Source organism: Phascolarctos cinereus, unplaced genomic scaffold (assembly GCF_003287225.1).
Source record: "Phascolarctos cinereus isolate Bilbo 61053 unplaced genomic scaffold, phaCin_HiC Scaffold_5;HRSCAF=322, whole genome shotgun sequence".
NCBI classification, from domain to species: Eukaryota; Metazoa; Chordata; class Mammalia; order Diprotodontia; family Phascolarctidae; genus Phascolarctos; species Phascolarctos cinereus.
This window is the reverse complement of record NW_027555958.1, coordinates 314911252-314926970: the sequence shown is the minus strand read 5'-3', so window position 1 is coordinate 314926970 and position 15719 is coordinate 314911252. Positions and strand designations below refer to the sequence as shown.

Genomic DNA, 15719 nt, shown 5'->3' with positions numbered 1-15719 from the left:
TTTTTTTTAAATTTTAAACAAGAAGTTTATTTAAACAACAAGATGTTTGACTTGAAGGGAAAACTATCTAGGATCAATTTTTTTTATAGTAATTTATCCCTACTGAGAGACAGAGATTGCCCTACATGTAACAGCTACATACAAAAAAGTTATAAAATCGTCCTTGGTTTTACAATGATAAAAGAAAAACATTGAAATTATCCAATCAAACAAGGTATGCAAGGATTTTTTTGTGGTTTTTTGTTGTTGTTGTTGTTAAACAGTGAGAGCAAAATAATTTACTGGAATATAAAGATAAAAGTTGAATGAGCATGCCACTAATGGAGAAAAGGGATATTTTCACAGAACCAGTTTGTTTTTTCCCCTCCCCATCTCCATTTGATGTTGATCATAACATACCAATGGCCATTTAGTTAAAAAAAAATACTCATTATGCCTGTGCACATACACCAGTTACTTTATATACAATAAAGGAATGGGGGGAGGGAATCAAAGAAGAGAGAAAACTATACTGCAGTAGTCAGGATGAGGATGAACCAAATCTTGGTTTTCTAATTGTGAATGTATTGTTTTCCTTGGGAGCACAGTTCTGGAGTGGAGTTGCATGTTCTCTTTTTAGTAAGCACCTCCTGCCTGCTGCTGGAATACATCAATTGTATCTTCCTCCTCCATTTCCAACTATGCAGGTGTGTCTGTTTCATTGATTTGTTGCCCATCAAATCGGAATCTGATTTGCCTCATTGATAAACCCTGTCATTCACAATAGGCTTTCATTAGTTTACTAAGTGGTGTGTGCCTCTTAATCTTAAATCATACCACCGAACCATCTTGCCCTGCCACCTTCAAATTAATGTGGTCGTTGTTTTCAGTCTTGACGCCTTCCTTCGGCTTTTCGTCGGCCATGGCAAGTCTGGGGGTCTCCTCAGCTGCCACTTCACAAAAGAGGCACCAGGATGGTCCACTCCAAGGGAACAGGGTGGGGGAAGGGACGAGGGAGAAGCAGCAGCGGCAGGAACAGGAGCAGGAGGAGGATGAGGAAGAAGATGATGGTGGTGATGGTGAGGAAGAGGAGAAGAAGAAGCTGCATTTACTTTTGATGGAGTTAAATGCTGCCTTCTTAGAGATGAAAGAGCTGTCCTGCTGTTAAACCCTGTGAAGTTCTTATTTTTTGTTTAGTAGCTTCCGAATTTCCCCATCATTTTCATCAAACAATTCTGATGTTTATGAGTACTCTGGCCCAAAAGAGCAAATGCAGTGCTGTACACTAAATCTCTGAAAACTGCACACTCCTTTTCTGCTCCACTGTTGCTAACTGTGTATCAGCTCAGCTTTCCCTCCAGGTCAGCAATAAACTGTTCAAACACAGAGAAGCACTCTAATCTGTTGGTTGAGTCTCCTGGGGCTGCAGTTTTTGTTGAATGCAAATGTTTAACTTAGAGAGGATAAGTCTATGATTGGTCCAGTACTCTGCGCCACACATCACCTTTGTCACTCTCACATTCTATCTGTTTCTTCTCCTTACAATGACAAAGTATATTAAATGCCAGTTCCACAATGAATATACGTAGTAGTAGCCAAGAAACCCATTTATCTAAATCATAGCAAAACAGAAATCACAAAAAGTATGCATGGAGAAAATATATCAAATAATACTGAGTGAAGGGACTCTCTCACTGGGAGAAAGTTAACTCAGCTTAATTGAGGGAAGAGGAAGTGGGGAGAGAGAAAGAGAGACAGAGAGACAGAGAGAGAGAGATCTCACCCAAGGGAAAGTTCCCCAAAGTATCTAGTGTTGTGAGCTAGGGGTAGTTCCAGTTCCTCTCATATCAGCTTCTTCCCAGAGTTTTTCATTCAGTCACCTGAAGTGAGGTTGGTATCTTCCATTTTCTCTCAAAGCTAGAATCCAGAAGCACCAAAGGAGACTGAAGAAACCAAAGAAATTTAAAGCAGGTACAAAGACTTGAAGAGACTAGTGCTCTCTTGCTCTCACCAATTTTGCTCCACTCCTCATAAAGGTGCAGGGCATTGATCTCCATCAGTAAGAGAGTCCTGTGCCAATGGGTTTTGGCACTCAGGTTATATAAAAAAAGTACTGGAAATAGTCAACAGAGAGAAGCATTAGCACTAGCACTAAGAGCAAATAGGAAAGTGGAATTTTAGCTGATATATGAAGAAATCCAGGGAGGTCAGGAGATGGAGATGAGGAAAGAGAGAATTCTAGGGGCAGGGGACAGCCAGTGAAAATGTCCAGAGTCGGGGGATAAAGTGCCTTGTGTAGAACAGCAAGAAGGCCAGTGCCACTGGACCAGTGAAACGGGGAGAGTAAGGTGTAAAAAACCTGGAAAAGTAGGAGGGGGTCTGGTTAAGAAGGGTTTTGAACACCAAATGAAGGATATTATAGTTTACTCTAGAGGTGATAAGATGCCCCTAGAGTTTACTGAGCGTGTGTGTGTGGCATGATCAGACTCAAACTCTTGAGAGATCAATTTGACAACTGAATGAAGAATAGCCTAGAGTGGGGGAGAAATTTGAGGAAGGGAGAGCAACCAGCAAGTTATTTCAATAGTCTAGGTATGAGGTGATGAGGACCTAAACCAGGGTAGTAGCAATGTCAGAGGAGAGAAGGGGGCATCTAAGGAAATCCCTTGCATCATAAGGAAGAGCTGTGAAACCAAAGAACAGAAAGCTTAGAGGCATTCTGAAGAAGTTGTGACACTGCCAGTCAGAATCCAGTGTTCTGAAGGTCCTGTGTACACTTTAGAGAGCTCTTTCACAAATCTCAGTCTTGTGTGCCCTAACCCAGGTAGAAACTGGGAACCTAATTATTTGGCATTCCCCTAATAGTAGCACCAGATCCTCAAGTACACAGATGATTCACAAGAATCAAAACATAAAAGAGATTTTTCTTAACACAAATGACACAGAAAGGGCCTGAGCCCACAGAGAGCCAAGAGACCCCTTTCCTTGGCCAGAGAACTGCTACCTCCTCCCAGGGACCTATAAAGAACTCATTACTTATAGTGCTACTTTATATATGGACTCAGGTAAAGACAAATAACTCGGGTTCATTAGAAAATCAAGAAAACATTTCCAATCCATTGGGTCACCTCCCTCCAGGAAACAACTTACAGTACAAACCTAGATAGGTCCTGTTCCCCTACCCCCATCCCCAACTACCACCAAGGGGAAGGGACTCACTTCTATATCCAGAGAAACTTAAGAGCTAGGGATTCAAGAGATAACCTTCATTTTCTCCATGGCTACAGCCTCCCCTTAGGGACCTGTCCAACTCTTATGAATTACAGTACTCTGCTGGGAGGAGGGAATGCAATGAGAAGAAAGGGGAAAAAAACCACCTGATCCACTCCTCTGTGCCTCATCATTCTTTCGCTGGTCTCTCCTCCAGTCACTTCTCCCTGGCAGGTCTTCCTTCCCCACCTTCTCCTTCAATCCAGCTTCTTGTCTCATTATTCTGTTATCAATCCTTCTCCTGTAGATGCCCTTCCCATTCTCCTGATCCTGCCCTTCAATTCCTTCAAGTAATGAAGACCAGAGCCAGTTGCTGCTGCCGGTATCTGCATCTGTTGAGCAAACAGCCAGCCATTTCAATGTTCTGGCTACAGAAGTATAATGTGCAGAATGAGGGAATAATAGTCACTTATGTCTCATCCATATTTAGAGTCCATCTGGAATATTGTAGTCCATTCTGGGCACCACATGTTAAGAAGGACTTTGACAAGCTGGAATGGGTAAGGAGGAGTGGAACCAGATTGCCAAAGGGACTGGAAACAGTGCTATGAAGATACATATTGAAATAACTATGGAAGACTGAAAAAGAAAAAAATTAGAGGAATCATGATCGTTTATTTAAATTATTTGAAAGGCCTTCATGTGGAAGAAGAGTTTCTGCTTGATTCCAGAGGGAAGAACGAATATTAGAAGTCACAGAGAGGACAGTTGTTGAGAGTGTTGTGTAAGGGATTTCTGCTGCAGATACCATCCAGAGAAGGTGACCCTTGAGGTACCTTCCAACTCTAAGACTCTATGATGCTATTTCAAGTACCAAATCTGCTGTAGGTGAGCTTTGTAATATTGGATGTCATTTAATCTCTCAGAGATTTAGTTCCTTGTCTGAAAATGAGAGTCATTCTCCATAATTTACATGGCTGAAGTAAAGATGGAATCAAATTATATTAGTAAAGTGCTTTGCTAAAGGGTTGATGCAGAAAGATCACTGGACTTGGACTTAAGAGACATGAGTTCAAATTCTGACTCTAATTCTTATTAGTCATTCGACCATGGGTAAGTCACACTTACTTTCTCTGGGTTTTAATTTCCTCATCTGGAAAATAGGAATACTTATACTACTGACCTCAGAGGATTATTGTGAGGAAAGTTCTTTGTCTACCTTAGAGTGTTGTAGATATAGGATCATAGATGTAAAGCTGCAAGGGACCAGAGGCCATCTAATTCAATCCCCTCATTTTACAGATAGGGAAACTGAGTCCCAAAGAAGTAAAGTGACTCACCCAAGGGCACACAGGTAGTAAATGCCAGAAGTATTATTATCATTATCATTATCATTATATAAATATGGATTGTTTTATTATTCTCATCTTATAGTCACTCCTGTGTGGTTCTTGCCAGTGAACTTATTCACATTCCAGAAGAAAAAGAGAAAGACAAAAAGGCAGACAGCCAGAAAGACAGAAACCAGCAGAAGTCAATGAAACAAGAAGTATAAAGCCAGCAATCAGAGATCAGGGTGACCTTGATGATGAGGCTGTCCCAAGTGGTTGTTACATATTCAAAAAAAGAAAAGCAAAGACAGAAAATGGTTGAAGTCTTAAGTCTGCGGAGCCCCAACAGGATAAATACTGACACCTTAGTGAAGTCTTTCTAACAAAGCTAGAAAGGAAATACCTTAAATGTTTTTTGAAAAGAAAGTTGCACCTTGTCTTTGAATAATTTGGAGTAAATTTGGAATTCAGTGGGTCAATACAAGTTAAGGAAAGAATGACTGTGTTAGAATCAGGACCACGAATGTCTTATAAGGTTACAGAGGAAACCGATGTTATTGATAAATAGCAGTAACAGTGGACAATGATTTAAGGAATCCCAGAAGGAGCCTTCTTCTGCAGCATGCCTTTTCGAAATCCTTTTTTGAAATCTGATAGGGGCATAAATAATTAATAAATTAATAAAAGCAATGGGATAACTTGTGTGACCTTGGCTTATATAACTGCTCTCAGACATTTTGGATACTGTTACTGTATCTGTAAAAGACAAAGAAAAGGCTTGGGATAATGATATTGTGAGGCAGCTAGATGGTGCAGCAGATAGAGTGCTGGGCCTGAAGTCAGAAAGACTCCTCTTCCTGATTTCAAATCCTACCTCAGACATTTACTGGTTGTGTGACCCTGGACAGGTCACTAAACGCTGTTTGCCTCAATTTCCTCATCTGTAAAATGAACTTGAGAAGGAAATGGCAAACCACTCCACAATCTCTGCCAAGAAACCTGAAATATGGGGTCACAAAGAATAAAAAAACTGAATGACAAAAACTGTTCCTGTACTAAAAAAAAGGGAGTAACAGTTAATTGCCATCCTTTTTTCTGTAAAACTTGGGAAGTTAACTGTTATAAATCAGAGAATCACAGCAATCGAATTGGAAGGAACCTCAGTGGCCATCTACTTCAACTGAATCATTTTATAAAGCACGAAACTGAGGTCTAGAAAGGTCAAGGGACTTGCCCAAAGTCAAATAGGTAGTAAATGGCAAAGCTGGGATTCAAACCCAGTTGTTCAAACTCCACATCCAGATCTCTTTCTATTATACCACACATGTCTTCCTAGATAAGCCTCATCAATAAATTACATAGTCAGTGACAATGTGTTTGCCTAATCCTCTAAGTTTGAGACTGAGACAAGAGAAACATTTATGGTAAGAGAAGTTTCTTTGGTTTTTATAAAGTAGTATCTGGGTTCAGAGATGATTGATTAATTTATGAGATAAGATAGTGTCTGCATTTATGGAAATATAACTGGTAATATCAGAACATACCCCTTGTCTTTGAATAAATTAATAAGCATTTGTTAAATGCTTACTACGTGCCAAGAACTGTGTTGAGAGCTGGGCGTATGAAGAAAGAGCAAAAACATTCCCTGTCCTATATGAGCTGATGTTCCATTCGAATCCACTGTGAGAGAATTAATAAAGTGATGGGTCAAGTTGTAAGCTGAGGGGTGGAGCTAGCATGTTTGTTCCTGAGAGGTACACCTCATAAGTCAACCACAGCAAAAGAAAAAATAAAAGGTAAGGTTAACAAAAAGACTTGTTACTGATGGGCACTAATCTCTTTTATATGTGGGGCACAGCGTAAAACCTGTTATGTTTATGATAAGGCATTTGGTTTGACTTTTTTGTATCATGACATTGATTTTTATTTTTGTTTTTGTTTTTGTTTCTAAACCCTATAGGCTGTGTTATAGCTCAGGGTGCAATATCAGAATTAGCCAATGGGTGGCACTCTACTCAAGCGGCTCCCTCAGTGACTCCACCATGCATGATATTGTCAATGTTTCCATAATTTTTTCGGAGGTATCCCCAATGGCTTCTACTAGAGGGCACTCAAAACCTGAACAAATCTCACAACTTAAGCCAGTGCTGTTTTCTCCTCCCCAACAATTATTTGTCTCTGGCCCTCACCCCTTGGAATAATAGTTCACTCATTTCTCTTCCCTCTGTACCCATTGATTTGGACATGCAACACATGTTTTCACAACAGCTTAAAACCTATAAAGTCGAATTAAATTCTCCTCTACATATGAAGAAATAGGTAGCACTCCCTATCTCTTTCTTTTATGCCTTTTTTCTTTCCTTGTCATCTGTGCAATGCATGGATAGTCTCCAAGTACATACTCTAGGCCAGGGGTGGGGAACCTGCAGTAGGCTCATATAACACAGAGAAGGGGAAGAGCTTCTACTCTTCCTCTCAGGAACAATGAAAGAGAGAAAGAGCAGCTGCCCTCACTGCTCCACCAATCTGGTCCTTGAATCCATAACAGTTCACAGTACTCAGAAGCAGATAATGGTCTGGCGCCTTCTCCCCTTTCTATCTAGTTTGGCTCCAGCTGCTCCAAAATCCTTGCTCCCATTGTATTGTTTCAGCTCTCAGGTTCTTGTTTATTGATTCTGGATATCCCAATGCTGAAGAAAAGGCAGAAAGTCTGGTACCTTGTTTTCTCTCTGCAGAGAGGTTAGTGGGTAACCCACAAGAAGGGTCTCAGGATCTGTTTTGTCTAGTCCCCTCTGAGACATTCCTAGGCCCATGGGAAAATTCACAGAGGTAGCAAAAATAAGGCAAAGCACCAGAAGCTATCACAAAGACATTCACTACCCTGAACAAGTTAATCCCCAATTCTCAGGGGCTCTTCTCCAAATCTTACCAGATGCTATGGAAATTAATCTCTGACTTGGATCCACAAGTTATATGGTAGAGTGATAACATCCTTGAACTTCAATAGTCAGAACACCTAGATACTATCCCTGATTCTAAGTTAGGTTACTTCCTCCTGTTTCTTATTTGTAAAAATAAGGGGTGGTATTAGGTGATGCAGTTTCCCTTGATAGAGTATAAGCTTCTGGAAAGCAGGGTGCTTTCACTATTCTTCGTATCCTCAATTTCTCATACAGTACTCAGTACATAGTAGCTAATTGATAAATGTTTGATGATGATAAATTGATTGATTAGAAGCTCTTTCCAATTCTAGTATTCTGAGTCAATTCAATAGCATTCTATTAAAGAAACATTTCTTGAGCACCAATTATGTGCCAGGGACTATGAAGGGTACAAAGACAGGTAAGATCTAATTCTTGCTCTGGAGGGGTTTTACAATTCTGCTGTATTATCAGTAATGCAGCAATGCCCTCCTCTCAAAGATGCATGCATTTGCACACACTTATACTTGGGTATACCCCACACTCAAATATACATGGGGGGAGGGGAAAGGGGGGGAGAGAGAGAGAGAGAGAGAGAGAGAGAGAGAGAGAGAGAGAGAGAGAGAGAGAGAGAGAGAGAGAGAGAGAGACATGAACACAAGCATGCACTGATCCTGAGCCCAGATCACAAATGGAGAGAGACTCAAAGAAGGACAGGATAGGAGGGCCAAAGCATGACAAAAAGTCCTTCCTTAGGTCTCTAAGTCATCATTTGTCTGTCTTGGGAGACCCATGAAAAAGGTTATGAGACTGAGATGAATTGTGTATGTGTGTGTGTGTGTGTATGTGTGTGTGTGTACTGAGACTATTAGGAAAATGAGAAGTAGCTAGAGGGATTAAAGGGTGGAGGAGTCTAGTTTGAAGGTGGCTGAGGAGCACCACCAAGGGGAGCCATGGAATTGGGTTATACTAAACAATAATAGCTAGCATTTATATAATGCTATATAGGAGGTATTCAAAGTTCTTTGCATTCATTATCTCATTTGGTCCTCAGAGCATCCCTATGAGGTAGGTACTATTATTATCCTCACTTTGCACATGAAGAAACTGAGGCTGAGGGAAGTTAAATGACTTATTTGGAGTCACACAACTAATAAGTATCTGAGACAAGATTCTAACTCAGAGCTTCCAAGCTCAAGACTAACATCAGATCCACCATCACCTAGCTGTGATGTAAAACCAAGAGGACAATTGAATAAGTGAGAGGTAGAGGGAAAGGCAAAGAGAGTAGTGGAGAAACACAAAGAAAAGGATGGATGGAGAGAGATGGAGGGAAAGGGGGAGAGGGACCCATGTAGGTCAAGTAATGAAAAAGAAATGGGAAGAAGAAAGAGGGAGAGGAAAGGAGAGTTAAGAGAAGAGAGAGAAAGCAAGGTGTTAGCTTGTGTGAATTGTATGTGACATCTCTGAATTGTGTATCCACTTATGAGGGCAGTGTGCTTTGTCTATGTTTGTAACCTGTGAGGGGTTTTTTTTGCATCCTCTGACTCCTATTGTCCTTTAATTCAAAATTCTGGTTTAGTATATAGTTGCTGAAAGCCTGGGTATCCATGTGCAATTCATATAATAGTTGTGTTACCTCCTCTTTCCTAACACAACACCCAAAGATATTCTTTAACTTGCATCTTCACCCCCAATGAAATTCCTTACTCTGTTACTGCTCACACCACAGCCCTCTGTATCTCATATTAATTATTTTGAGAAGGAACCTCAGTGATGACCTGATGAGACTGGGGAAGAATCTTTAATCCCTCACCTACTTCCAGCCCAGAGTAAGATATGAGGCTCACAACTTCCAGGAGCCTCTTCAGCCTCACACATCTCCTGGATCCTTGCTCAGAACTCACTTACATGAACACATGAACATAGGCCTGCGGCTAAGACAGGAAATAGGAACTATAGAACAAACTGGACAATGGAATGGGCAAGGCCCCTGTGCTCAAGCAGCTCTTATCTACATCTATTTGTTCATGGTTGTGACATAGTGGAGGGGCTAAGGTCAGATTCATCACTGAGATGAAGAAGAGTGTGTGACCACTTACTTACAAAACAGAAAAATAAAAGTGAACTTATACAGCTCTGGTGGGAGATTGTCTTGACGTCAGAAAGGAGTCCTCATGGTACAATGAAAAGAGCCCATTCTGGAGTCAGAGGATCCAAGTTCAAATCTCACCTCCAATGCTTCCAATTCTGTGTGATCTTGGAAAAGTCACCTAACCTCCTCCCTAGGCTTCATCTGCAAGATGAGAAAGTTGGATCAGGTGGTCCCTGAGGTCCCATCTAGTTCTTAATCTATACCTTTATATCATGGGAATGGTTATAAATACTACTACTATTACACTATGACTTCAAAGCCTGCAATGTTAAGCCATGGATGAGATATTACTGTGACATTAATAAGAAGCTTGCCCATGATGATTGTTATGTGACCCAGCAAGACCACCAGGAATAGCAAAGCCCACAGGTCCTGAGTCTTTGAGAGTCCTGAGAGGAACTTCCTTGGTTCTACAAAGTCTTTCTAACACACCTGGAAAGACAATCTCCTGAAAGTTGAAAAAAGACATAGATAGTTATACTTTCTGAAGTTATAGTTTCTGAAGTGTTTAGAGGACAGAATTCAGTGGGTTTATCATCATCCCTTGCACTAAAAGGGCAGAACTCTAGTGCTAGGTGCAGTTATTCTTGAGGTTGTAGGGGAAGCAGATACTAACAAATGGTCTGGGCTAGGGGGAGGGAGAGACAGACTGGTGATTGGCTAGGAGATCACAGAGGTGCTGGGAAAGACCCCAGAAATCGATATCTCAACACTAACTTCCTCAAATACTTCTTATTATTTATTTAAATTTCTTAGTTCCCTATCATAATGAGGTTTGCTACCATGAGAAAGCCCCTCTGTACACGCCAGGAATTCTTCTCACTGTCTCATAAGATGCTCTTGAGCCTGCCCTTGCCAGCTTGTGCACACAAAATCACAATGTACTGAAAGGATCCTTAAACTAAGAGTGGTGGTAATGGAATCATAGATTTCGAGCTAGAGGGGATCCCTCTAGCTTTCCTCATTTTATAAATGAGGAAAGTGAGGCCCAGGCAGATTAACAACAAATGTAAATGAGAACCACTGAAGCTTCTTGAGCAGAAGAGAGACAAGGTCAGATTTGCCCTTTAGGAATATCAATCTAGCAAGCTGAGTGGAGGATGAATTATAGGAAGGAGAGTCTAGATGCAGGAAGACCAATTCAGAAGTTCTAACAACAGTCCAGGATGCCTAAACTTGGCTGTGTGTATACAGTAGGGGACAAATATAAGTGATATTGAGGAGGCTGAATCAACAAAACTTGATAACTGATTGGATAGGAAAAAGTGAGGGAAAGTGAAGAGTCAATGTTGATTCCTAGGCTGTGAATCTTAATAACTAAATGAATAATGGTACTTTTGACAGAAATAGGGGTGGTGGAGGAGGGGTAAGTTTAAGGAGAAAATTATTGAGTTTGGTTGTGGATGCTTGAATGAGAGATAAGGTTTAGTGCCTCATAATTTTCTGAGGATCCTATAGCTTCATATATTTCTCTGACCTTCACTTGCAGTTCACATACACACAGGTATGGCCCTGGGGGCATGGAGATACCACGGGGATAATAGGATTGGACCAAATACAGAAACTGATCAGCTCTCTGGGAGCAAAGGAACAATGGGAGCTGTTAAAAAGTGTCTGAATTGTTTCATAACATACATACAAAGTCTCTGAGTATTTGGGGACAAAACCATTGGGGACATTTTGAATTATAGGGACTTCTGGGAGTATAGAACTGGAGTTATCAGGAAAGAGTACAGCCCTTTAGATTGGGATGAACTGCCAAGGTTTAGAAGAATGAATTCTCATGCTTCAAAAAGGCTAACGTGGTGAGTCAGCACCATGGATGGTGCCCTATCTCGCCTTCACTTTTAGAAAAACAGATGAAAAGTAAAAAAATTTAGTCAAATAACTAGAGAACATTTGATGGTAACTCTAGAACTAGAAGGAGCCTCAGAGGTCATCTATTATAGCTGCCTCATTTTACAGATGAGGAAATCAAAGCCCAGAAAGTATCAGAAGTAGAATTTGAACCCAGGTCCTCTGATGCCATTGCTTTCCACTGCGCCATGAGAGTACAGCTTTCTCTCTCTCTCTCTCTGTCTCTCTCTCTCTCTCTCTCTCTCTCTCTCTCTCTCTCTCTCTCTCTCTCTCTCTCCCTCCCTCCCTCCCTCTCTCTGTCTCTGTCTCTGTATGTTTTGGGGTGGTGGTGACAGTGGGAAGGATTTGTCTACAAAACATTGAATAATTGAATTGGCTGATTTCTTACACTAAAGTGACTGATGACCAAATTGCTTTGTTGTTTTGTCAGGTGGTAGACCTCTGAATGGGTCTTCCTGCATCTAGTCTCTCTTCACTATAATTCATCCTCCATTCAGCTGCTAAATTGATATTTCTAAAGGGCAGATCTGACCATGTCTTTCCTCTGTTAAGGTGAAAGAAAAGCAAAGAAGGGAGAGGAAGGGGAAGGGAACAAGCACTGATTAAGCACTAACTATGGGCTAGGCACTGTGCTAAGTGTTTTACAAATATTATCTTTTTTGAGCCTCACAAAAACCCCAGGAGGAAGGTGCTATTATTAGCATCCTCATTTTACATTTGAGGAAACTGAAGCAGACGGAGGTCAAGTGACTTTCCCAGGGTCACATGTCTAGTAAGTAGCTCAGGGTAGATTTGAACTCAGGTCTTCCTGACTCCAAGTCCAGTGCTTTTGCTCACTGCACCACCCAGCTGCCTCAAATCCAAGAGCCCTGGAAATAGCAGTGCCCCACCTCCTGTCTAGACTTCACAGCCATCATCTAAGGAAGCAGTCAATCCTCTTTGGATATGTACCTGGCAACTGCTTCTGACTTCGCTGCAACCAAAGCTACTAAAGACTTGGAAAAGAAGGTTCTTGGTACCGTCTAATGGTTCAACACCAGAAATGGACAAGGTGGAAATAACACTAAAGAAGATACATTCTCATCTGTTTTGCCATTATACCCTAAGGAGCATTGGCCTTTTACATTTGACATGTAGCTGAAACTTCTTAAATGTATTGTCTCCTCAATTAGAATGAGAGCTCTCAAGGGGCAGCTAGGTGGTGCAGTGACTAGAGCACCAGCCCTGAAGTCAGGAGGACCTGAGTTCAAATATGACCTCAGACCAAACACTTGACACTAGCTGTGTGACCCTGGGCAAGTCACTTAACCCCAATTGCCTAGGAGATTCTTTTTTTTTTAATATAAATTTATTTATTTTTAGTTTTCAATATTCACTTCCACAAGTTTTTGAGGTCCAAATTTTTGCCCCTTCTCACCCTCCCCCCACCCCAAGATGGCATGCATTCTGAATACCCCTTCCCCTAGTCTGACTTCTCTTCTATCTCTCCCCCCCTTCTCTTATCCCCTTCCCCTTCTATTTTCCTGTAGAGCAGGATAGACTTCTGTACCCCATTTCCTGTATTTCTTATTTCCCAGTTGCATGTGAAAACGTTTTTTTAAAACATGTGTTTTTAAAACTTTGAGTTCCAAATTTTCTCCCTTCCTCCCTCCCCACCCACCCTCATTGAAAAGGTAAGCAACTCAATATAGGTTGTACATGTGCAGTTATGCAAAACACTTCCATAATAGACATGTTGTGAAAAACTGTTTCCTTTAATCCTATCCTGCCCTCCCATTTATTCTATTCTTCCTTTTGACCCTGTCCCTCCTCAGAAGTATTTACTTCTGATTACCCTCTTTCCCAATCTGCCCTCCTCTCTATCATCCCCCTGCTCTCTTGTCCCCTTCTCCCCCTATTTTCCTGTAGGGTAAGACAGATTTCCATATCCAACTGAATGTGTATGTTATTCTTTCCTTAAGCCAAATCCTGTGAGAATAAGATTCCCTCATTCCCTCTCACCTTCCCCTGTTTCCCCTCCACTGTGAGAGACTTTTCTGGGTTGTTTTTTTTTTTTGAGATAATTTACCCCATTCTACCTCTCCCTTTCTTCTTCTCCGAGTATCATCCTCTCTCATCCCTTAATTTTATTCTCCAGATATGACCCCTTAATCTTCAACTTACCCTGTGCCATCTATCTATCTATCTATCTATCTATCTATCTATCTATCTATCTATCTATCTATCTATCTATCTATACATACATACACATAATTTTTTTCCTTCAACTACCCTAATACTGACAAAGTTCTCATGAGTTACAAATATCATTTTTCCATGCAGGAATGTAAACAGTTCAGCCTTAATATGTCTCTTATGATTTCTCTTTCCTGGTTACCTCTTCATGTTCCACTTGAGTCCTGTATTTGAAAGTCAAATTTTCTATTCAGCTCTGGTCTTTTCATCAGGAATGCTTGAAAGTCCTCTATTTCACTGAATGACCATTTTTTCCCCTGAAGGATTATACTCAGTTTTGCTGGGTAGGTGATTCTTGGTTGTAATCCTATCTCCTTTGCCCTCTGGAATATTATATTCCATGCCCTGCGGTCCTTTAATGTAGAAGCTGCTAAATCTTGTGTTATCCTGATTGTGTTTCCACAGTACTTGAATTGTTTCCTTCTGGCAGCTTGTAATATTTTCTCCTTGACCTGGGAACTCTGGAATTTGGCTACAATATTCCTAGAGTTTTCCTTTGGGGATCTCTTTCAGGAGGAGATCTGTGGATTCTTTCAATTTCTATTTTGCCCTCTGGTTCTAATATATCAGGGCAGTTTTCCTTGATAATTTCTTGAAAGATGATGTCTAGGCTCTTTTTTTGATCATGGCTTTCAGATAGTCCAATAATTTTTAAATTCTCTCTCCTGGATCTATTTTCCAGGTCAGTTGTTTTTCCAATGAGATATTTCACATTGTTTTCTAATTTTTCATTCTTTTGGATTTGTTTTACAGTGTCTTGATTTCTCATAAAGTCACTAGCTTCCAATTGCTCTATTCTAATTTTTAAGGAAGTATTTTCTTCAGTAATCTTTTGGACTTCCTTTTCCATTTGGCCAATTTTTCTTTTTAGGGCATTCTCCTCATTGGCTTTTTGGACCTCTTTTGCCATTTGGGTTAGGCTATTTTTTAAGGTGTTATTTTCTTCAGTATTTTTTTGGGTCTCCTTTAGCAAGCTGTTGACTTGTTTTTCATGATTTTCTTGCATCACTCTCATTTCTCTTCCCAGTTTTTCCTCTACTTCCCTTACTTGCTTCTCAAAATCCCTTTTGAGCTCTTCCAAGGCCTGGGACTGATTCATATTTTTCTTGGAGGCTTTGGATGTAGGAGCTTTGACTTTGTTGTCTTCTTCTGGTTGTATATTTTGATCTTCTTTTTCACCAAAGTAAGATAATATAGTCTGACTCTTTTTGTGCTGCTTGCTCATGATCCCAGCCAATTACTTGAGTTTTAAACTCTTTGTTAAGGTAAGAGTCTGCTTCCAATGTGGAGAGTGTACTGTCCCAAGCTTCAGGGGTTTGTATAGCTGTTTTCAGAGATACTTGTAGGGACCTGTAAATTTTCAGTTCTTCCAAGGTGGTATGATAAGGGGCGAGGTGTTTACTCCTTTCCTGGCCTGTGACCACAAGTATTCCTTTCTGTCCTGTAACTGTGAGGAGGGGTTTCTCTCCACAGCCACTACAAGCTCCACCACACCAGCACTCCTCCTCACCCCAGCACTGCCGCCCAGAACTGTGACCCAGATCCAAACACAGGCAAAGCAAGAGATTCCTGCCTCAGCACTGGCAAAGAGATCCCTGCAATCACCCTCTGATCAGCCACTGGATTACCCCTCAGTCTGTGGGCCGGAAGCTCAGGAAGCAGCTGCCCCCCCCCCCAGGGCCACACTCTTGGGGAATGGAGCTGAAACCTCGCCTTCCTCTCTGAGCACCGACAGAAACAGACTTTTCCCACTGACCTTCTAAGTTGTCTTTGCCATTGGTGGATTGAGGAGTCTGGAAACCTCCACAGTGCTTCAGTCCTTTGAGGCCTGCTCCAGGTTTGCTGTGGCCTGTGCTCCCATGCCGCGCTGCACTGTGCTCCTAGCCCAGCGCAATACACCTTTCTGATCAATCATCCAGGTTGTCTTGGGCTGGAAATTTGTTTCACTCTGTCTTTTTGTGGGTTCTGATGCTTCAGAATTTGTTTAGAGCCATTTTTTATGAGTATTTGGAGGGGTTTGGGGGAGAGCTC

General features: G+C 41.2%; 1 pseudogene; it reads right to left on the bottom strand.

The window, feature by feature from the left end:
* Positions 1–441: 441 nt before the first annotated feature.
* On the bottom strand, positions 442–946 carry LOC110212111 (small ubiquitin-related modifier 2 pseudogene; annotated as a pseudogene).
* Positions 947–15719: the final 14773 nt, after the last annotated feature.